Here is a 22425-nt window from a genome sequence, read left to right as displayed (position 1 = left end):
AATATTCTTTGCTGTGGAAGGTGTCCTGTGCAATGTAGAATGTTTGGCAGTATCTGTGGCCTCTATCCACTAGATGCCAGTAGCCCCTACCCCAGTTATGACCATCAAAAAATATAACAAAGCTGATTCACTTTGTTATAAAGCAGAAACTTTGTAGAGCAAATTGTCCTCCAATAAAGATGTTAAAAAGAAAAATGTCTCCAGACTTTGCCAAATGTCCCCTGGGGCCATAATCACCCCCTGTGGAGAACTACCGGTTTAGGCCTCGGTGAAGCAGGCATTTCTGGGAAAAAGAGTGGAGTACTTTGCTTGAAATGATCTTTGTAGGGTTCTAGAGAGCCGGGGGAGCAGGATGGGGGACTCTCTCTTCTTTTTTGGCCTTCTGGCCAGCCGGGTCATGAACACCTTCTCAAGGCTGCCTTGAACCTCCATTGCAACACCTTCATGAAGCCTTTCAATAACCATGTAGCTTCTAGAGCATATAGTCCAAACCTTTAGACATACTGAATCTAGGATAAATGTGTGTGTGTGTTTAGATGCTGCAGGAAGGGGATCCAGGCCTCACCTTTTCGGGCAGATTTGAGTGAATGAAAGCTCCTTTCCTTGGCACACCTGGCCTTGAAGTGGGAAATGGCTGAGCTTTTGTGCAACCTGTGCTGTTGATGCTATCAGGGAGTGGAGGGCCTATTGCAAGTGTGGAGGTGAAAGTCAGTCTCTGTGATGCTGGTGGGGAGATACTTATGCAGTAAGGGGCCCTATAGCTTTGCAGCCATTGCTTCCTTCCTGCTCTGAGACCCAGCTGACCTGACTCTGAGCAACGTCTTCTGACCTAGGTTTTCTAGAAACTGTAAGGTCCAGGAAATTATGTTGGGCATAATTTATTGAACATTGGGCATTATTATTCTAATGCTGATGGAAAGTAATTTAAAAAATAAGAATTGGGCTTCCCTGGTGGCGCAGTGGTTGAGAGTCCGCCTGCCGATGCAGGGGATACAGGTTCGTGCCCCGGTCTGGGAAGATACCACATGCCGCGGAGCGGCTGGGCCCATGAGCCATGGCCGCTGAGCCTGCGCGTCCGGAGCCTGTGCTCCGCAACGGGAGAGGCCACAACAGTGAGAGGCCCGCGTACCGCAAAAAAAAAGAAAAAAAAAAGAAAAAAGAATTTTACCACAATCCAGCCATCTCAATCTGATCCTTCCTCCCTTCTTCCCCTCTCCCTCCCCTTCCTTCCTTCCTTCATTTCCTTCTTCCCTTCCTTCCTTCCCCCCCTTTTCCTTCCAGAATATGTCCACGTATAACACAAATGAAGGAATGTAAATATTGAGAGAAATTAGTTTATTCTCAAGGACAGTTCTTTCAGGGTTAAATATCAATAATAAGACCAGGGTTAGACTGGGTAGTCCTTATGTATATTTTTACTACAGGCATCCTCAGTCTCTCCTCCAGAGCAGGTTATAACCATTTCGAGCTAGCTAGACACCTTTAGTAGTCAGGGTCTCTAGGTGCATTAAGCTTTAGGTATTTGACAAAAATCACTGACCGAGTGCTTACAGAGTGCTAATCGATGTACAAAGATGAACTCATTTAATCTGTTGAACTCTAGGAACTATTACTGCCATCATCCTCATCTCACAGATGGAGAGACAGAGACACAGCCAGGTTCAGTAACTTGCCCAAGGCCATCCAGCTAGTAAGAAGCAATGCTAGGATTGAACCCAGGCCCTGGGTCCAGGGGCCATGTTTTCAACCACTCATGTGCTGCCTCCAGACAGTGGCCCAGAGGACAGAAGTTGGGGAGGTGGGCATCTCTGTGCTAAGCAGGTAGCCACTGCTCTAGGACCCTTACTCTGAGCTTCAAAGCCAGATTCCTGGTCAACAGCAGGTCTAGTAACTGAAGCTTTTCTGATCATTGAAAGTAAGTTATGGGAAATGTAATGCATATCCCTGGTATTTACTACCTCAGGAACACAGGAGACGTAATGAAGGAGGGAAGGTTGTAATTGTAGAAAAACATCAATTCTAGTAACAGAAATCAGTGGCAGCCAGAGACATTCTCCCCAGGTTTCTGGCCCTGCTGGTGGCCCCTCCACCAGGCTCCATGCCCGGCAGGAACCCCCCAGAGGTGGAAAGGGGCCTGTTATAGGAGTCATCAACCTGTCACCATGGCTAGGGTGAATATGGCTTCTGAGTTGGGGGGAGGGGGTGGAGACTTAGTCTTTAGCACCACCAGCTGCAGGGAAGGGGGCAGGGGGCTGTGGGGTGAGGTTTGGGAGGGGGAGGCTGGAGGTGGAGCAGGCCTTCTCTACCTACAGCCCCCAAACAGACATTTATTGAGTCAGCAAGGCTCTGTGCTAGGCACCACTTCGCATTTAACACTAGCAAGGTGGGACATCCTCAAGCAGCCTTAATAGCCCATAAGTGTGTGCACGTGTGGGTTTCTGAGAGAAAGATGGGGTGACCCAGCTACATAAATGATTGCACTGAAGGCTGAGATAAGGACCCAGGGACAGAGCAGTACGAATAGTGCGCTGAGAAGGGCGAGGGAGTGGGGGTCCGGTTGGGGCAGGCAGCCAGGTGGCCAGGGTGCTTGTTCTGGGCCTAGAGGGTGTCTCTGACCTGGGGCAGGCAGAGAGGGGGGTTGTTGGGAACAAGCACAGACGGCAGTTTGGCTAAGGGTCGGGGAGGGTAAAGGAAGTACTGTCCGGTGCCCACTGTGTTCTAAATGATGTGCTTTGCAGGATTATCTCATTTAACTCTCAACACAACCCTATGAGTTGGGCAGGGTTATTATTCCAGTTTTACAGATGAGGAAACTGAGGCAGAGGGTCAGGGACTCGTGCCTGGTCCCAGGGCTGGGTGGCCAAGGCCAGGATCTGTGTGACTGGGGAGCCCCCTCTCTCAGCCACTCTGAGCCAGGTCCATAGGTGGCCTTGTGTAGCTAAGTCCAGGTCAAGGGGAGCCCACGTGGGAGGTTTTCGTTTGCGGTTCGCATAGGAAAAAGCTGTGTTGTTCTTACAGTTCTGTATTTCCCTCCTGCCGCCGTCACATCCTACGTTTGATATCCAATAGTGCTGAGAACTTGGGTCTTTTTTTTTCTGGGGCGGGTCAGACGGCCCCGTCGCTCGGGTAAGGGGACCAGGGAACGGAGGCCGCGAAGGCTTGGACGGACGGACCGGAGCGGCCGCGAGGACGGCAGGCCCGGCGAGCGACCGCGAGAACGCGAAGCCCGGGGGAGCGCGGGCCGCGGGGCCGGCGGAGACCCCGCGGGCGGAGACCGCGCCGGCCTGACCGAGCGAGCTGATGCCTCCTCACGCCCGCCTCCGCCGCGCCCTCGGAGCTCGCTCGGGGCTTCGGGCTGGAGAGTCGCCTCCGGCCGCCCGGCTTCTTCCGGCCGCCTCGCCCGGGGCTGCAGCAGGACGGGCCGGCGCGGCGGCGAAATCGAAATGGGGCAGTGATCCACCCTCTTCCGGCTGGGGGGCAGGAACCGAGGCTCCTGGCTCTGCGGCTTAGCCAACTGCGTGGTGGGGCAAAGTCCTGGAACGTCTTCTAACCTGTGAAGAAATGTTAGTAATGACAACAGTATCAACAGCACTGCGTCTGCTTATCCTACGTGATAGGATCAAATGCGGTCCTTTACTCCATGAACACATATGAGATGTCCACCTACTATATGACAGGCATTACGCTCGGCTCTTTTCATTCCAAACTATTTTTCATTTGTGCCTTTTTGGATAAATTTTATTGAAATACTATGTACCCAAAAGTGCGTAAGATCAACAAAACATCCCAAAGTACCTGTGTAACCAGCAAGAGATCAAGAAACAGAACATAGCACCTTACTACTCCCCAACGGGAGCCACTATCCTGACCTCTAACACCAACAAATAGTTATTTTCATTCGACGAATAAATGATGTGAAAGGGCACTGCACACAGGCAAGAAAATGCTATCATTATCAAAGTTAAGTGCTGTTGAGCCAGTGTGGCATTTATCTGAGCACCTGCTTCTCCTGGATCTTTCCAAGGGACTGGAAGATTTGGTTTCTCATCCCCAGAAGACCTAGGCACCTCCTGTGATCTCAGGGCTTCTTCCGTGGAAAGAGGGGCTCGTCTTCCATTCTGAGGACCCTTCCTTCTGCAACGAATGAGGGTGGCTTGGGTGTATCTCAGAAATAATAGGACAGATTTGGAGCATGGCTTGTTGTTGTGTTTATTATTAATAAAACAAATATTATTAATGCATTCATAATACTGACACGTTTGAAGGTGAATGTTGCCAGCCTGAGGCTCATCATGAAACCTCAAAGAGGTTTTACTATTGTACTTTAAACAACTGGAGTTTTCTTTAGAAATCTTTAGACAAGAGTGTTTCTGCCTGTGCCAGCAGAATCTTCCTACGAAACAGTTTTCTCAAGTACCACTGGGTGGTAGATGGATCTGAATGTTCTCAGAACAGGGCAGCATCAGGTATGGAGAATATGATGGAGTGAAAACTCCTTACATATGAGTGGGGATTTACAATTGACAAAGCCCTGGCCATTTCTCCATCTCTTTCGTGGGGTTAATGTGAATGTTTCCTTGGATTTTGTTTTTGTGATGCTGGAAGGGTATGAAATTTCAAGATTTGTTAATTTTGAGGGTGACTCTGGCTTTAGTTCCTGTGTGAGACAGATTTAGATTTAAGTCCCCACTCTGCCACCTACTTGATCTGTGACCTCGGGTAAGTCTGCTCACAATTCTAAACTTGTTTCCTCAACTCAAAAATGGATATGATATCACCTAGATAAACCCATAAGACGGTTGTGAAGTTTAAGCTTCATGACGCAAATAAAGCAGTTAGCCCAGTGCCTACGGTAATGTAGGTGTAATAATAGCTTTAACTATATAATATCAATATTGTTATATAATGTAATTCTCATAGACATGGTAGAAATCATTGTAACATTACAGGCAATAAAACAGGAAGTACTGAACCACTAACATATGCTACATTATGGATGAACCTTAAAAAATTACGCTACGTGAAAGAGGACACAAAAGACTAGTTATCGTATGATACCATCCATCTAAAATTATCCAGAAAAGGTAAATTTTTAGAGACCGAAAGCAGATTAGTGGTTGCCTCAAGCTGGAGGTGGGAAGAAAGATTAACTGTAGGTCGTGAGGGATCTTGGGAGGGAGGGAGGGGAATGAAAATGTTTTAAAACTGATTTATTGTGATGGTTGCGCCACTTGGTAAAGTTACTAAAAATCATGGAACCATACATCTGGAATGGGTGGTTTAATAATATATAAAATATATGTTAGCAAAGTTGGTTTAAAAACTCAGAGGTCATCACAGAAGGAGAGGTAGAACAGAATCCAGGTTTCTAATTAGATGTTCTTTAGACTGTGGTATAGTCATTTGCCTCCCACTGGGTAGGAGAGAGAAGGCAGAGCACAGGGGAGAAGCTATTGTTAGAATCTCCGTTAAATCAGGGATGGAGCTAAAACAATTAGGAGAATGTGGCGTGGACAGTGTCTTAAGGAGGCGAGAATGGAGGAAAGCAGAAGCTTTTTTAGGGGCTGTAAAAGAGTAAGTAATAGCTGTGGCTAACTTTTATTAAACTCAGTATTCGAGCAAGCTTTATATTCTAAAGCTATGTTCTTAGTATTCTAAAGAGCTTAGTATTCTGAGAGCTTTATGCACATCACCTTGTTTAAACTGCATAGCACATTGTAAAACGTACAGGAAAAATGTCAAGAACTGAGATTGTGAGGACAAACGGAATAATAACTAAATTCATAACTATCAAAATTGCCTCCAAAGAGGTTTTAAAGGTTTGTATGTTTGTTTTACCTTTAACCAACAGCGTGAGGGTGAGTGTCCTTGTACGCCGTCGTCCGTCTTCAAAGTTCTTTTGCACAAACTGAACCATGTAGAAAATCGGCTTCCGTATTTGAACTGGCCAGAGCTCCACCTCCGTGGAGGGCTGACCGGAATAGGTGGGGGGCCTGGAAAGCAACACCATGTCGGGGAGCACTGGGGTGTGTCCAGGAGAGGGGCGGGTCGGAGCAAGGGCCCCCGGGGGTCGGGGTGTCTGCAGGGCTCCTCACAGTGGGACCCCGCCGCCTGGAGCCCAAGGCTTTCTCGCAGGTGGAGAATCCATGTTGAAGCTGGCAGGAATGGTCTCGCCCAGCCCACTGTTCCTCCAGGGCCGAATTTCCTCCCGACAAATACGTGGCGTCGGTTTGGAGATTCCCCGGCTACGCGCCCCCCTTTCACCCCGCGCCCCCCAGCCCGCCCGCCGCCGACAGTGCCCGCGGCCTCCAACGCCCGAGTTGCCGAGTCGCCCCGCACCTGCCCGCGGCATTGTTGGTAACGAGCCCGCCCGTCTCCGCTTTGGCTGGACTCTGGAGCTCAGGTACCCGCAGGCGAGGGGTCGGTTCCTGCCTGCTACATCCTCCTTTTTCCACCCCGGGGGGTAGAGGTAAACAGGCCAGGCTGACCTACACCACTGCAGGTGGGCCAGGGAAACTGAGGCTGGGGTAGGCTGGGGTAGGGGCTCAGACGAGCCAGCCCAGCTTTGGCCAGCACAGCCGTGTCCTCCACGTGGGGGACCCTGAATCCACCACCCCTCCCTGCCAGGTCCCCACCTAGTCGGTCTCTTCCTTGGGTCAGTGGAATGCAGAAGTCCCCAACTGGCCGAGTAGGGCGCTTCTGACCTAGAGTCATTGGCCAATACAGAATTTTATAACAATTCAAATTAGTTGCCAACATGTAAAAACACTTGAAAATGAAACATCTGGCAACTCTATTGGCTGGTGCTGAGAATCTGCCATCCCAGTCTTCTCAATTTCCTAATATAACCAAGACATCTCTCTCATTGCTACTACAGGGCTACTCCTGTAGGCATCGGTGTGCGTCCCCTGCTGGGGTCACAGAATGCCGTGGTGGGGACACCCTGAAAAACAAATCCCTTTAGCTTCCTCTGATACTTGATGCTGTGAATTGGTCAAGGTCACCAGTGTGTGACAGAGTTGGGATTGGCACTCTGTTTATTGACAAGGGCCCAGAGGAGTGAAGTGACTTGTCCAAGGCCACCCAGCCAGGCAATGGCAGGGGCAGTACTAGAGTCCATTTCCCTGACCATTGGCCCATTCTCTTGGTTGCCCAGGGGCCTCAGTAAAATGCAGTCATTGGCCAAAGATGTTGCACATGGCCCTGACCTGGGCTTTTGGGCTTTTGACCTAGTCACTGGTTAGACCAACCACGTTTCCCTTGCTTCCATCTACACCTATAGAATGGAGAAATCCGTAATGGCTGGCGTGTGTCTAACTTTCAGCTTTCAGGGGATGGATTCTCGTCTAAGAAACATCACAGGCCTGTGGCAGCTATTCCTCATCCTCATGCAGTCTGAAAATAGACCTGGTTGGTACTATAGCAATTATACTTGAATGTGCTAATCTGATCCCATTGGAAATCCACCTAGCCATCAGGGGAATTTTCCAGAACCTTCAAACTTGCCACCTACAGGGTGGATGAAGACAGCAAAAGTAAAAGCCGTGTCATGTGAGCAGCCCTGTCACAGTTCTGCATTCTGTCTCCTGTTTTTCACTGGGGAGCTAGGAAGAATTGGCTAGACTAGCAGAGGGCCCACAGTGGTGGAGACTCCCTATCATAACACCAAAACAGGGAAACACGGTGGGTGAAAAGGGAGTTGTTAGAGATAATAACTGATGTAGAAAAGGAGGAAGACTTCTGAAATGGCTTCTTATTTTACTTTGGAGCTTTTCCCACCCAAGACTAAAGCGCATAAAGCAGGCCAGAGACCCTCATGTTTCTCCATCAAGGAAATAAAAATCGGAGGCATTTATGTTAGATTAGCATATGGAATATCTATCTGTAACTGCACGAGCTCTTCAAACAGATCCCCTTGCCTCCTTAGCAGAAAGTGAACAGCTTTTTCCAAAAGCTACATTTCTGTGTGTGAGAGAGGCTCAATTTGGATTTGAAATCAAGAAGGTTTAACAATACTCACTCTACGTGACGTTACCACCCATTTTAATAAGGGCCAAGATGTTTAATAGCTCACTTAAGGTCTTACAGCAAATTGAGAACAGAAATAGAGATACAAGAGTTGGCTGTTTTTCTCAGTTGGTCTCCTGAGAAAGCCTTGTTCATTTTCATTCTGTCTCCAGAGGAGCTTCTCATATGCCCTCTTCACGATCTCTCTACAGTGTCTCACTTAGGTGTTATCACTGTGCAGGTAAAATGATTTTTTAAGGTGGCATATTGTAAATGTAAACATAATTAGATGCCTGCTTGTACTCTAGCAACTTTTTCTTCGGTTCAGCTGCCTGCCTGGAAAAAGGCTTAGCGTAGCCTTAAGTTCTATTAAGATGTTGTATAATTTGTCAGTGGAAAATATCACACACACACACACACACACGCGCGCGCGCACGCACACCCCTTTATCACCACCCAGAAACCTTGGGAAATTTACATTTTCTTATAGTTCTCTCTCTCTCTCTCTCCACCTCCCCCCTCCCCTTTCTTGTTCTCTCTTTTTATTTTTTTATTATTATTTTAAATAAATTTATTTATTTATTTTTGGCTGCGTTGGGTCTTCGTTGCTGCATGTGGGCTTTCTCTAGTTGCGGCGAGCAGAGGATACTCTTCGTTGCGCTGCTTGGGCCTCTCATTGCGGTGGCTTCTCTTGTTGCAGAGCATGGACTCTAGGCGCGCGGGCTTCAGTAGTTGTGGCTTGCAGGCTCAGTGGTTGTGGCGCATGGGCTTAGTTGCTCCGCGGCACGTGGGATCTTCCCGGACCAGGGCTCAAACCCGTGTCCCCTGCATTGGCAGGAGGATTCTTAACCACTGTGCCACCAGAGAAGTCCTGTTCTCTCTTTTTAATTTGGAAAACAGAACTCCTTCACTTCCCATTCTCTTGTGGGCCTGTGCTCTATGATGTCAGAGACCCAGGCTTCTTCCGCCTCGTTGCTCTGCCCTATCTAGGTCCAGGATGTCAGTAGACAAGCTCCAGGCAGCAGGACAGAGGAACAGTAAAGATGACAGTGCAAGGGCTTATATACTTCTGTTTTCAGTGAAATGTTGGGAGGTGGAAGGAATACATTACAAAGATTTCTCCTTTCTCCAGAGAGCTGGCTTAAAAGTACAGCCAATTCAGAAAGGAAAACTACTTGATTCCCCTTCACCAGCTTCCACTTCCAGCCTCTTGCCCCCATGCCCACTGAAAACAGTACCCAACATGGCAGCCTCTTTGCATTTCTTATACTATCCACCTCCCACAGATACCAAAGAAAGTCCCACGCCACCAAAACTTAGTCTCTTCCCTCAAAATAGAAAAAAGACTGACAGGAATAGTTCTCATTTAGCAATTTACTATATTTGTGGCATTAAACCAGTGACGTTACTGTAAGGCACTGGGTGGGATGCTCCTCAGTTGACAATGTGAAGGAAGTGAGAGGTCTTGGAGGTCCACTCATATCCTGCTCTCCTCACTTCCTCAATCCTGCCTCCGTGCCTCCCTCCTGCCCTGCCCCGGCCTTCCTCTCACCCACTCCCATAACACTGGTAAAGTGTTGTTGGGTCGCTAAGGACTGAGCAGGTGATGGCGTAAAATGTCCTTCCTCCCAGAGGGCGTACTCCTTAATAAGCAGAAGAAAACTTCATGGTTCCAAAGATTAAAAGCTAAAATGCAGGCAATAGGGATCTATCCGGGCCAATAACTGCATGAAGACGGCCAGGCAGCTGTTGTTCACCCCCATTTTACAGGGAAGCTCCTGAAGGTTAAGAGACTTTTCCAAGCCAACTAGTGGTGGAGTCAGAATTGAACCCCAGGTCTCTTTGGCTCTGAATAGAAGTGGCTCCCCACTGGTATATTTGCCCCAGGCATGGAGTGCTTCCTTCACTCATCTTCCTTTCATTCCACAAACTCACAGAAATCCCTTGGGCTCACAGGGAAGTAACACACCACAGTAGTAATAACTAGCATTAACTGAGACTTACTACAAGCTAGATACTCTTCTAAGTGCTATATATGTACTAACTCATTTTATCTTCGTGTGGCCCCATTTTACAGATGAAGAAAAGAAGTTTAAAGAAGGTTAAGTAATTTGCCTAACATTACACTGCTAGTACAGTGAGTGTCAGAACTGGAATTAGAACCCAAACAGTCTAACTTGAGTTTGGGCACTTAACCATTATGCTAAATTTCCACTACAGTTAAGAAAGCAACAGTGGTTCCCTATTATTATTTATGTATCATCTGTCTATGCCTTTGATCTACCATAAAGGGGAAATTCCATTATCACACTAGACATATCTAGATTTTCTTCTCACTACCCAGTTCCCAGTGAATGGAGTTACAGGGAGGACACAGGAACCTGGACGCCATCTATGATGGTACTGCAAAGATGCCAGCCAGATAATTTCTTTACTTCAGTTATACAGTTACCATCTCCATATTTGTTTGAACTCCAACAAGTGCATGAATGCACGCTAGTTTTGCTATGTAGCTATTTCTGGGAAATGTTAGCCACCATGTAGGGAGAGGGGCATAAACATATTACTAGTTCCCTGGGCACCATTCCACTTCACATTCACTGCTGGTTCTCGCTCACCAAGAGTGTAGTGTTGAGAAAAGAGGATCGGAAACATAGGGTGAAGTAGGGGCACTGAAGTGAGTACCCACTGTAGGCCAGACACTGTGCTAGGCCCTTTCCACTTGGCATCTCATTCAATCTTCAGAACAGCTCTGAGAGGCAGGCCTCACATCATCCCTTAGATCTGACATCCTGCAGCTTCGATTTGCTCAAGGTCACTGAAGTAAGTTCCAGAATTGGAGTTCAAGCTCTGGCCTCCAACTGCATGCTCTTATCTTGTTACCAACTGTCTTTGAGGCACCAGAAGTCTTGGCTGAGTGAGTTTGAGAGCACTCCCCGACCATCGATTCCGTTCTCATAGAAGTTGCAGATCATCTTCTATCTTCTCTCTGGGATCTGTCTTTCTTCCTCCTGGACTCAAAATTCAGGCCTCACTACACTTCAGGACAGCTCCTTTTTGTTCCTTTCCTGCTGGATCAGACCTCAAAATCTACATCCATAGGGAAAGTGGATTTACAGCTATTGGAAATAAAATTTTGTATTTAGAAGCCTGGATTTTCCCCTGACTCTCCCATTTATTATCTGTGTGACCTCAGGCGAGTTGGTTAACTTCTTTGTGCCTCAGTTTCCTCATCTGTAAAATGGGGAGACCCATACTTTCCTCTGAGGATTGTTGTGAGGTTTAGATGAGAACACATATCATGTCCTTAGCTTAGAGCCTGAGCACACGGGCTTTTGCTTTTTCCCATTAACTGTACTGAGAAAAGATAAGGGTTGTAGTGAAAGGCAGATTCTAATAAAAGGAAAATTCATCAGTTTTTGGAGGTAGTCTGGCTCTTCACTTGCCGATGGGCCATATTCAGGATTAAATGTATGGCCTGAGTGTGGCCACTTGTGCAAGTGCAGACCCCTTCCTCAGGGCCTAAGACCAGGGCAGAGTTACATCCTGGATCTGGGTTTCTTTGGTCCTTTCCATGCCTATTTTTAAAAGTGACCTTTCTCTCCTCTTCTAATTCTTTCCAAGAACAGTAAGGCTGACTCCAGAATAATTAGGAAAACATTCCAAAGTTGACATATTGCCAATAATGGAAGTTATGAAAGAACTTTAAGTCCATTATAATAAAAACTTGCATTAACATTATGTTTTATAAACTTGTAAATTGTCAGTAGTACTTCACAACTGTCTGCCTTTCTTTTGAGCGTCTGTCCGTATTGCCAGGCTTTAAGGATGGACAGGGACTAAGAATAATTCATTCTATAGAGTTCTCTGCAAAATTCATAATCTTGTTTGTGAAATGCCCAAGACTTCGATCCTTATTGCGGCTCTGTGACCTTGGTCAAGTCCTCTGAACTCTCTGAATCTTGGCTTCTTCAACTGGAAACTGGAAAGAACAACTCTGACCTCTTCGACCTTGTTAGAGACTTGGGGAGGAGCAAACAAAATGCTGGCCAGAGAAGTCTTTCGAAGCAGCCTAAACTAGTAGAGAAGTGTCAAGGCTTAATATGACATACATGAATGTGTGTCTAAAGTGAGAATGAAAGAAAAAAATAAGAAACAAAGCCAAAGAAGTCAAAAGGAATAACAGTGTTCCTTGCTTTGCCATTCATTAGCTGAGTGATTTGGGGGGAGGCACTTACCTTCTCTGGGCCTGTTTCCTCATCTGTCAAATGGGGCTTATGTTAATAGCTGCTCTTCCTGTTACACAGAATTATTGTATCAAATGGGACGGTGGGTGTAAAAATGTTACCTAAGTAAGAAAAGACCACCCAATGGTTAATTGTTCTTAATATTAGTAGTAGTAATGCCTGGTGAAGTTGCATTATTCACAGGCGTCAAACTAGTTTAGTCTTCTTTGGAAATGAAATCGATCCACTGAGGTTCCCAGGGCATGACCTGTTGGCTTCCACAGGCACAGGTTGAATCCAGTGAGTGGGAGAGTGGCCTCTAGCATCATAGTGTTGGGATTCAAATCTCACCTCTAACAGGATATGTGACTTTGAGTCAGCATTTTACCCTTCTTTGACTTGATTTCTCCATCTTGCCTCATGGAGTTGTGAGTATTAAATGATATAATACATGTAAAGCATTTAAAGTAGTACCCAGTACACAAAGTTATTTAGGTTCTCTCTTTTTTGTGTGTGGTACGCGGGCCTCTCACTATTGTGGCCTCTCCCGTTGCAGAGCACAGTCTCCGGACGCGCAGGCTCAGCGGCCATGGCTCATGGGCCCAGCCGCTCCGCGGCATGTGGCATCTTCCCGGACCGGGGCACGAATCTGTGTCCCCTGCATCGGCAGGCGGACTCTCAACCACTGCGCCACCAGGGAAGCCCCTATGGCTCTCTTTATTCTTGGTGGCACCTTGGCCTCTTGCTGCCTAATTTATAACATTAGTTGTAAATTTAATTTATTAAATAACATTCCAGAGTATGTCTGATACTAGATAAATATGACTGAATGAAAAAGCATTTACATATATAATTAGATGGTTAGGGCTTTTTGATTCCTACTAAAGCTGCTTGCTTTTTTTTTTTTTTTAAAGCTGCTTGCTTTTAACCAACCACAGCAGATGCCTAAATCACCATCTTGAGATATCTGAAAAGAAAAATACTTGTATATTTCAAGCCTAAGAGGCTGCAGGCAGGAGGTACTGAGAGAACCCCTTGAGTCCCTGCCCATAGTCCTTGGGGGGCCCTTAGAAAACCCATTTCTATGCCTCACCTTTCCTTGTACCCAGTTACTCCCATGGCCTTTCTTTCCATTCCATCTGTCCTCTAGCAGGATAGGGGTACACAGACGTGGAAGATCTACTCTTCCCCACTCTAGAGCCAACAAACCAATCACATCTCAAGGCCTCTGATTTCTTTTGTGAAGGAAATGTCTGGGTAGGGCAAGTTTTCAACTCTGCTCCAGCTGCTGCAGTTGCAGAGCAGTTTCTAATCTGCCACTGAGTAAGGTATGTCCTTAGGCAGTGGATGAATGAGAAGATGAGTGAGGAGCTAAGTTAGATGATGACATCATTAGGTGGTAAGTTAGTGTGCAAAGAGATACCTAGAGTTGCTAAAGCGTAAAGAACATGGGTGAATAAACATGGGTGAAAGAGGCATAAAGCTCTGCACCAGAAATTTGAAATAAATAAATAAATAAACAAAACAAAACAAAACAAAAACACTTATAAGAAGCCATTCCAGGCAGAGTGGAAAATCATGGGAACTTAGAAACCAGGGTGATGGAATCCACAGGGCAGCAGTTCTTAAACTAGAGTGTGCACCAAAATCACTTGGAGGGCTTGTTAAAGTGCCAGTCGCTGGCCCCCCTCCAGAGTTTCTAATTCAGTAAGTCTGGAGTGGGGCCAGAGAATTTACATTTCTAACAAGTTCCCAGGTGATGCAGGGACCACACTTCAAGAAACACTGTCGGAGGGAATCTGAGAATTGCTACGAGCAAAGTTGTTGCTCAGAACTAAGTGAGGTTCAAAGAATCGCTGGAGGACTGTGGAGACAGGGGTGTCCAAGGGGCTCCCCAATGCCTGGGGAGCACCACAACAAATAGGGTCGATCCGTGTGTTGGGGGCATGATTTGATCATACTGGCTGATCAGGGGAATAGATAAGGCACCCTCGCCTATGCGACCCTCCTTTAGGCAAGCCTCGACTGGTTGGGGGGGGGTGCGGTGTCAGAGGAGGGGGGAGGGTAGCGTCCCAGAGCTGTTTTGCTCCCTCCAGCCCCTAACGGGTAATTACCCTTTCCTAGAAGCCAAGGCTAAGGGACCGCGACCTGCCTTCCATCCCTCCTGGGGTCCAGCTCAGAAGTCGGGCGCGCAAGGGCGAGGTGAGACTCCCTAACGAGCGAAGGTGGGCTTCCCGGATAGGGGATTTGGGCTGCCGCCCCCTGCAGAGTCGCGGGATCAGAGCCAGCGAAGATGCTAAGACAAGCCGCGACTTCCTCCTCTGGCGGTCGGCAGTGGGGGGCGCACCAAGACAGCAGTTCGGGAGCTGCGCTTTGTCACCGCGGCGGCAAGGGGCGGGAGCGGAGGAGGGCGCAGAAAAGGGCCGCGGGGACAGAACGGGGCGGTTGACCGGCTCTCAGGCCGGACAGGGACGTTCAGGGGGCTCCCGGCCGCACCTCGCACGGCCCTGTGGGGGACAGGAAGGGACTGAGGTTCCAGATCCGGGCCCAGACTGTGCGCGCACTCCAGTGCTGGGCCGCTGACACCCTGTCCTCTGCGCCGACATTCCTCCTGCTCTCCCTCCACTACAACGACCCCCTGATAACTGGTACCCCACCTACGAAACTCACAACTGCAGGCTCGTGCGCACCCTCACTGGCTCGCCGAAAGGCTTCTGAACCAGGAACTCACAGTCCCTCCACGTCGCGGCGCCCTACGGCCCTCCCTGTTCTTAGCCGCCCTTCCCGCTGTGCCCCCGCTCCTCTGAGACTTACGGTAACAGCTGAAGCTGACTCCCGCTCACCGCTCACCCTCTGCTGGGGCCGCAGCAGCATCCACCCAACCAACCCGAGAAAGGTGGCCTCTGTCCAGGTCTTTCAGTCATAGCCAAGGCACCGCAGTGGTCTATCTGCGGTCTCAGGGAACGTAGTCCTCGGTCCTGGGGGCGCAGCATTAACCTCACAAAGAGAATCTGGCTTTTGGAGGCTGGACTACTTGGGTTAAAATCCCAGCTCGGCCACTTCCCAGCTGTGTGACCCTGGGCAAGTCCATCAACCTCTCTGAGAGTCAGTTTTCCCTCTGCATAATCGGAGGAGCTGTACCCCATCGGGACTCCGTGAAGCTCAATAGGAGGAAGGGACTAGCCCGGGTCAGGAGGGGCTCTATAAAAATCAGTCCCCAGAACTCCTCACACAAAGGTTTTTCCATTTCGTAGAGAGAGGCTTAGCCGGCCCAACTGGTTGGACTTCCTCGCGTGGGGGCGGTTCCCCTACCCCTCACCCGGGAGACCAACTCCTCCGTTCGCAGTCCGGCGCCACCGCGTCTCCTGACCCGGCGAGGCCGACTGGTGAGAGAGGAGGGGGCTGCGGCCTCCTCCTTGGCCCGGGAACCGGGAGAGACAGACACGCGGTCAGCGAGCACACAGAAACAGAGACTCACACAGAGACCCGCACCGGGAGGGAGCGGTTAGGGCATTTAAGGCTAGTTAAATCTTAGAAGAGAGATCCTACTGGGTAACGACTCCACCAAGTAGGGGTCCCGGATCTCTCCCCCCCACACCCCGCGCTGGACCACCCAGACGGGCGCCTCAGTAGGTGGGTTCCCCCTACCAGCACCAGGGTGAGAGTGGGGGGCGGCGCCCCACTGGAGGGGGGAGGGGAGCTGTCAGGCTCTTTTGGCCTTTGGGCAGTCCAGAAAGCTTGGAAAGGGTTTGTGCCCGGTCAAAATCTATTAAAAATGAAACCGAAGGACTACTACCGCCACCCCCCACCACACCCAGGAGGGAAAGCAACCCATGGCGCGTGGGACTCCATAATAACCACCAGCTCCTTGCACTCTGGATTGCCCTTATCCCAAGGGAAGGTCAGCCCCAACTAAGTCCTGCCTGTTACAGCAGAATCACCAGCGCCGCCATTCCCTCCACCCAGATGCACTCCAGGGTCTGGTTTTAAATGGAGGCACGTGCAGAGCCTTGAGGATGTGTGGGGAGGCCTAGCCAGTCCCTCAGGTTTTGTCCCTTGGGCCAATCAATCCTGGAAGACAGGTGGAGAGAGGTAGCTGCCATCTAAGGGAAAACATCTGGTAAAGCCATACCCCCATCAAAGGGATCAGGCAATTGTGTCTGAAGTTTGGTGGCTCTGTAGGGGCTGTAGAGGGTAGGGGAACCTTGGAAACTGAAGGCTAACTTCAATGTCTCTGTGCACTTTTCTGGAGAGAGATTTGCCAGATATGTGAATGGCCATGACTCCCAAGTTGTTAAAACTGGTTAGGTAAGCCTGATGAGTTTGCCCCTTTCCAGATAGGTGCTCAGGGCCTCAGTGGATTGTAATGGTCAAAGACGGACCAGACTTTGTGTCTTAGGGTCTCCAGAACCAGCTGCTGCAGTGACATTCCTATTTTGGAATTCAGGCCCTGAGGACTCTTCCCACCTGCTTGAGTAGATCAGTTAGTCTCTCTTACCCCACATCCCTAAGGGTGACTCCAGCCACTCTGCAGATCATGCATTATCCCCACCCAGCCTCTGATCCCTTTCTTAAAAGAGGGTAAGGCCTGGAGGACTTCTCTGAGACAAGTTTCCAAATGGCTTTGGGCCATTTTATTCTTTACTCTCCTTCATGCCCAAAGTGAGTGGCTAGAGGTTAGTTGCCTACACCTCTTCCCACACCCCCCCACCCTCCAATGCCCGCAACACACACTTCTCCTAGCCCCTGTGAATTTCTCTGGGAGTACGGAGGAGAAAAGGCCTTGGCAAAAAAAAACACAAGTGGAGTTTTGGGAAGGAAAGGTTCAGAATGCGATGCCTGACACTTTCTACTGGCTCCAGTTTTGAGTGTGGACCTGAAGTTAGAGGGATGGGAGTTGAGTCGTTTATATATGAGCCTCCTCTCTGTGCTTCAGAAAATAGGGATGATTCATAATATCTTCCTTAGGGCCTGTTGTGACAATGAAAAGAGCTAATACAGACGAAACACTTAGAACAGTGACTGCTCTTTATCATGTGGGGCTTCCAGATTTCCACATGGGGTTCCTCTTTGCCCTCCTGTGAAATCATGGAGGAGCAGGGTGAGGACAGCCCAGGTATGTGGGTCTTGAGCCTTCTGATTCTGGGGGCGGGTGGACACCCTCTCTGTGAGGCCCCTGGACCCAGCTTGATCCCAGAAAAGCCTGGGGGTTTGTGGAGGACGCCTTATGGAGAGTTAAGGCACTGTTGGGTGTTTGGGCATACGTGCTCGCCAGGGAGGAAGAGGGACTTGGAAGGAGCATTAGTCCAGGGCCCAACATTCAGCCAGGCCCTGGCCATGAGTCAAGACCACCGGTCACCCTATCTGTGTGGGAGAAAAGGCGCTGCTGCTTGTTGAGGTCTTTTAAAGGAAGTGCTATGTAGATTAAAGGAGAAATGGGCATCAGTGCACTTTGTAATGAAAGCAAATTTCAGGACACTAATGGTGAAAAAAAACCATACCATCTCTGCTAAGATAGGGGAGGGGGATGTCTGGGTCTTTGGATGCTTGCGTGTTGGGGAATTACTTGACCAGAACTTGGGCCCTTCCAGCTGGTGGCTTGAGGAAGGAGCAAGCCTTGAGCCTGGGGAGGTCCTCGGGACTCCAGTCCTGCCCTTGGTCCTCCAGCTCCCGGATGGGCAGGTGGTAGGTGTAAGGATGTGGGCTGTCCAGTCCATAGTCCCAAGCTCAGGGTTCGGATGTCCCCGGGCTCAGGCCTACAGGAGCCTAGAGTTGACAGGTGTAGAAGCAAGAGTGGCTGCAGGACTGGCTGTCTGTGAGTACCTGAGGAGCAGGAGTGCTGGGGTGGTGAAATCCACCAGTTTCCTGTCCCTGGTGCCTTCACTCCAGGAGGTACAGAGAGAAGGGGGAGCTTGTTTGGAGTTCCAGAAGGCGCAGGTTCTGCCTGCCCCAAGGAGAAACTGTTCTGTGGAGCCCACTGCCACCAACTCCCTCTGCACGGTGGGCGAGGGGCGAGGGGGGGAGTGGTCAGGGATGATCCGCACCGCCGCCCCCCCATCCTGGAAAAACCCTACCTCTGGGCATCTGAGATCCAGTGGACCTTGTTCCAAGTGGGGCACACCCTGCGGTACCTCTGGGCTCTGGGTTCCCAGATGGGCGTCGGCAGCTGCCAGGGATGAGACGGGGACCGACCGCCAGAAGTCCCCTCACTTCCCACTATTACAGCAGCGGCGACCCAGCCGCGTGGGAACTTCGACGGCCACAGCCCGCGCGCCACAGCTTGGAAGATGACCGAGGGCCCCAAATCAATGCCCCGGCAGCCCGGCGACGCTTATTGTTCAAAGGGAAGCTCCCTTTGTTCTTACGTTTTACTAAAGTGAGAAGCGAAAACAACTTTTCCCTGATCAATATTTTGCTGGCACTGAAGCAGCCAAATCAGCTCCCGAACCCTATTCCCCTGTACCAGGTCTCCTCGCCCCTTCCTTTCGGCGGGGACTCGTGCTTGCTGCCGGGAGGCCCCGCAGCTGGCTGGAGAGGGTGCTCAGGGCCTCAGACTATGGCCCCGAGAGGGTCCGCAGGCCACTGAGGCGTTCCCTACCCCCTGCCGCCGCTCTCTGGAGCCGGGGTTTTCTCGGGAAGCGAAGAGGCTCCAGCGGATCAGCGCGTCTTGTGCCCAGGCCCGGCTTCCGATTCCATTTAACACAACCCGCGCATCTTATCTCCGCGTCGCCTCCCCGGGGTTCCCACCCACCCCCTGCCCAGCCCAGCCGGGCGGAAGCGGAGCCGCGAGCTTTTGAAGTCCGGAGAATTTCAATCCCTGAGGAGCCGGCTGGACCTAAAACCGCCGCCCCAGCGGGGGAGGGGACAGCAGGCCCGCGGAGGGGAGGGGGTTGTCCTCCCCGCCGAGGGAGGTGAGAAGCCGTGGGGGCCCGGACCGGACCCCAGTTAGGCTGCTATCACCCCCTCTCTGTTTTTATGAGGTTGCCCAGACCTCGGCGATGCGGGCTGCATCCCCTCTGCGAATTTACCTTTTTTCTCCTGCCGCGTAGGGAATAACCTTCATGACACAGTGATAACCACGCTATTAAAACGCCTCCCCCTAAACCAAAAAACCAACCAAACAGAAACAAACACCCCCCCCAAAAGAAACACACACAAAACCCCAACCAGAAACAGTGCTCTTATCGAGTCCCTCCTGTTTTCTTCTTTCTCTTGTTAAAAATTCGACCTCTTCATCTGATGTTGATGAAAGATGCTTTTGGAAGAAGTGACATTTGGTTAAAAAAAAATTTTTTTTTCCTCTTGCGCTCGGGGGCACCTTAGGCCCCTAAAGACAGGGAAAATTGAGGCGTTTTTGAAAGGGCGGAGGCAAGAATCGGGAGAGGGATGGGGCATCCCTGAAGCTTCAGCTCCGAAGCCACGAGGAGGCAGCCCCCCTACCGGAGAGGCTGAACCCGGGCTCGAGCCTCCTTCCTCCTGGGACGCAAGGGGAAGCCCCGCTCGGATGGGCCGGACCCAGGAAGGAGACGCAAGTGCCACCTCTTGATCTTTCAATCCTACTCCGCTTTCATCTCGCAGGGAAAACCCCAGAGGAAAAGAGGATCAAACGCAGAGCACTCCCATTGAATGCAAAGTGGGGGCGGGGCGGGGCGGGGCGGGATGAGGAACCGGGAGTCCCTCTGAGGAACTGGCCTCTGGGAGGTGAGCACAGCGGGGCCGGCTGTAAGTTGGTGGAGGGCTGCGGGGGATGAAGGGGGGGAGAGAAGGCGCGCCCCAGGCCCAGTGCTGGAAGGGCCCTGCCGAGGGTGGAGGACAGTGGCAGATCTAACACAAACGCTGGTGGCTCGACTTTGACAGGAAGGAAAGAGCAAGCCAACTGCTCCCTCAGCCTCTGGCTACCAGCTGGAAAGCACAGGGCACCACAGCATCCTAGGACAACTCTGCACCAGGGCAAAAGCCTCTGGGATCTGATCCCAATTGCTCCTCTCACCTGTAAAATATTCTCCAGGATTTGGGGGCTAGCAGTGCTCAGCACCTGGTGGCTTTGGGAGTTCCAGGGAGTGGAGACATTTGTGCAAACATTACCGTCCAGATCCTTCTGCACACCCCACCCCAGGGGAGGTTAATGAGCATCTTCTCATGGAATGGGGGAGAAGTGAAAGGCAGTACTTGAGAAGGGACTTTGCATTTCCTTGTTTCTTCCACCACCTCTGGAAGCCCACAGATAGGAAGACTGAGGCAGGGAGAAGAGAGAGGAGTAGAGATAAAGAAAAAGGAGGAGGAGGAGGAGGAGAGAAAAGTAAGAGATAGAAGACAAAAAAAAAAAGAAAGAAAGAAAGAAAGAAAAAACTTAGTGACAGAGGGACTTTTCTTTAGAATTTCAGAAGTTGGGGCTTTGTCTTGGAACATATAGAAGGAGGTGGTGCAAGGCAGACTTCTGCGGCTGTCAGCTTAGCGCTAGAAGCTCTGAGGAGGGGACAGAGAAAGGAGAGTTGTAGGGTTGCAGAGCCAAGAAGGGGCCTGCGTCCCAGCCTCAGCAAAGTGGGGAGAGACCCAGCCCACTTACCTGGCCCAGACACACTTGCTCAAAGCTGGCAAGGGGTCAGTTTCCTAATGGGTTCCACCTTCCCTGGAAGAAGACCTGAGAGGGAGCCTGTGGCTGTTCCCAAATATATTCAGCACTGCTCACGCCCCTCAGCCCTGCCATGGGGGTCCCCTTTCTGTTCGCAACGATTGATGAGAACCCCAGTCACTTGTGCTTTCATGGCATTTTCGATGACTTCTCTCTCTTCTCTCCCAATGCCACCCATTTTTGGAGCAGGGGACCAAAGCCCCGGGGCAGGGCGTGAGGGAGAACCCTGAGAGTCAACCCTCTATGAACCCCAATGCTGCGTGCTGGTCGTTCTCGACCCCTGCCCCAAATCTCTGGGTGAGAATAACACCTTCTCCCAGCTAGGAGCCTCTGCCGGTGCCGCTGCCGCTGCCACTGCGGGGGCCGCATTTGCCGGCGCTTCTGAACTCCCAAAACCTGTTTCGGGGGAATTCGTTGACTCTGAACAAATACCTTAAAATACAGGCAAGAGAAGAAAAAAGGCTACCCTTAGAACCTCTCCCCACCCTACATACCTGAAGTGCAGGCGAGGCCCAAGCAAATGCGAAAGCGATTTCTTCCATGAATAGCCTTCTGGAGGTCAAGCTGGGCTGTGGAAAGCTTAAGGCCACCTAGATGGGGAGAGGGGGATTAAAAAATAAAAAAGCGAACATTTGGAGTCAGCAGCCAAGGCCGTCTTTAAAGAAAAATATTAAGACATTTATCTCTTGCCCCTTGGGGACGAAAAATGGCAAAGTTCTCTTTTAGTTCCCAGGAGGAAGGAGACAGCTGGGGGTAGGGGCTGGGAGGGAAGAGGAGGGAGGAAAGAGACCCCAGGCTCAAGCTCTCCAGACAACTTGCGGGGGAGGGAATATGCTTTTCAGTAGCTGGTAAAAAAGACGTTGGAGCCCGGGCGAGGTTAGCTCGCCAGGGACAGGCAGTTGTAATAATGACGAGAGAAGGGAGGCTTGTGAATCGGCCTTCACACTTCTAAAATGCAGTTAAGGATTCTCTCATCGGTGTTAGAACAAGGCACCAAGTTAAGAAAACAAAAGCCCGAAAAACAATAAGAAAAAAATATATATCAAAAGCGTATTCAATTACCGAGTCCCGCAGCCTCTGCGGAACTCACCGCGTTAAGCTCTCTTTTCTTTCTGCGGAATTCCATTTGCATCCCCTCTGCCTGGGTGTCTCCCTCTCTCAGTGTGTGTGTCTCTCTGTTTTCACACTCTCCTCCCCATTCGAGCGAGGCCCACACCTGGCGCATCACTGCCGAGCCATTAGCTGCGGGCCTCCTTTCATCTTCGCTGTAGCAGACGTTTCTATTTATCCACTTGCGCTCGCCGAGTGGCGTCACCAGCGGTACTGTAATGACGATTGCAGCAGGAGGATGACAGCTTAGAAAGAAGAGGGCAATGGGGCTTCCTCCCAGAGGCGGTGCGGCACAGAGGAGCGCTCGCATCACAAGGTGACCCCCAGCTCCCCACCGCCACCACCGCTGTCACCGTCGACACCGCGTTCCGGCCGCTCCGCGCTCGCCCAGTCGCCTGGTCTCTTTCTCCCCCCCGCAGCCAAGATCTGTCGGACCGCTGGGGACCCAGG

General features: G+C 50.4%; 1 pseudogene; it reads right to left on the bottom strand.

The window, feature by feature from the left end:
• Positions 1 to 3105: 3105 nt before the first annotated feature.
• LOC149748401 (uncharacterized) lies at positions 3106 to 22379 on the bottom strand (annotated as a pseudogene).
• Between the last annotated feature and the right edge of the window lie 46 nt (positions 22380 to 22425).

The sequence above is a fragment of the Delphinapterus leucas genome, chromosome 9 (genome assembly GCF_059928025.1).
Source record: "Delphinapterus leucas isolate spDelLeu-1000000601 "Yukka" chromosome 9, BTC_Dleu_Yukka2, whole genome shotgun sequence".
NCBI classification, from domain to species: Eukaryota; Metazoa; Chordata; class Mammalia; order Artiodactyla; family Monodontidae; genus Delphinapterus; species Delphinapterus leucas.
This window is presented reverse-complemented; position numbering and strand designations above follow the sequence as displayed.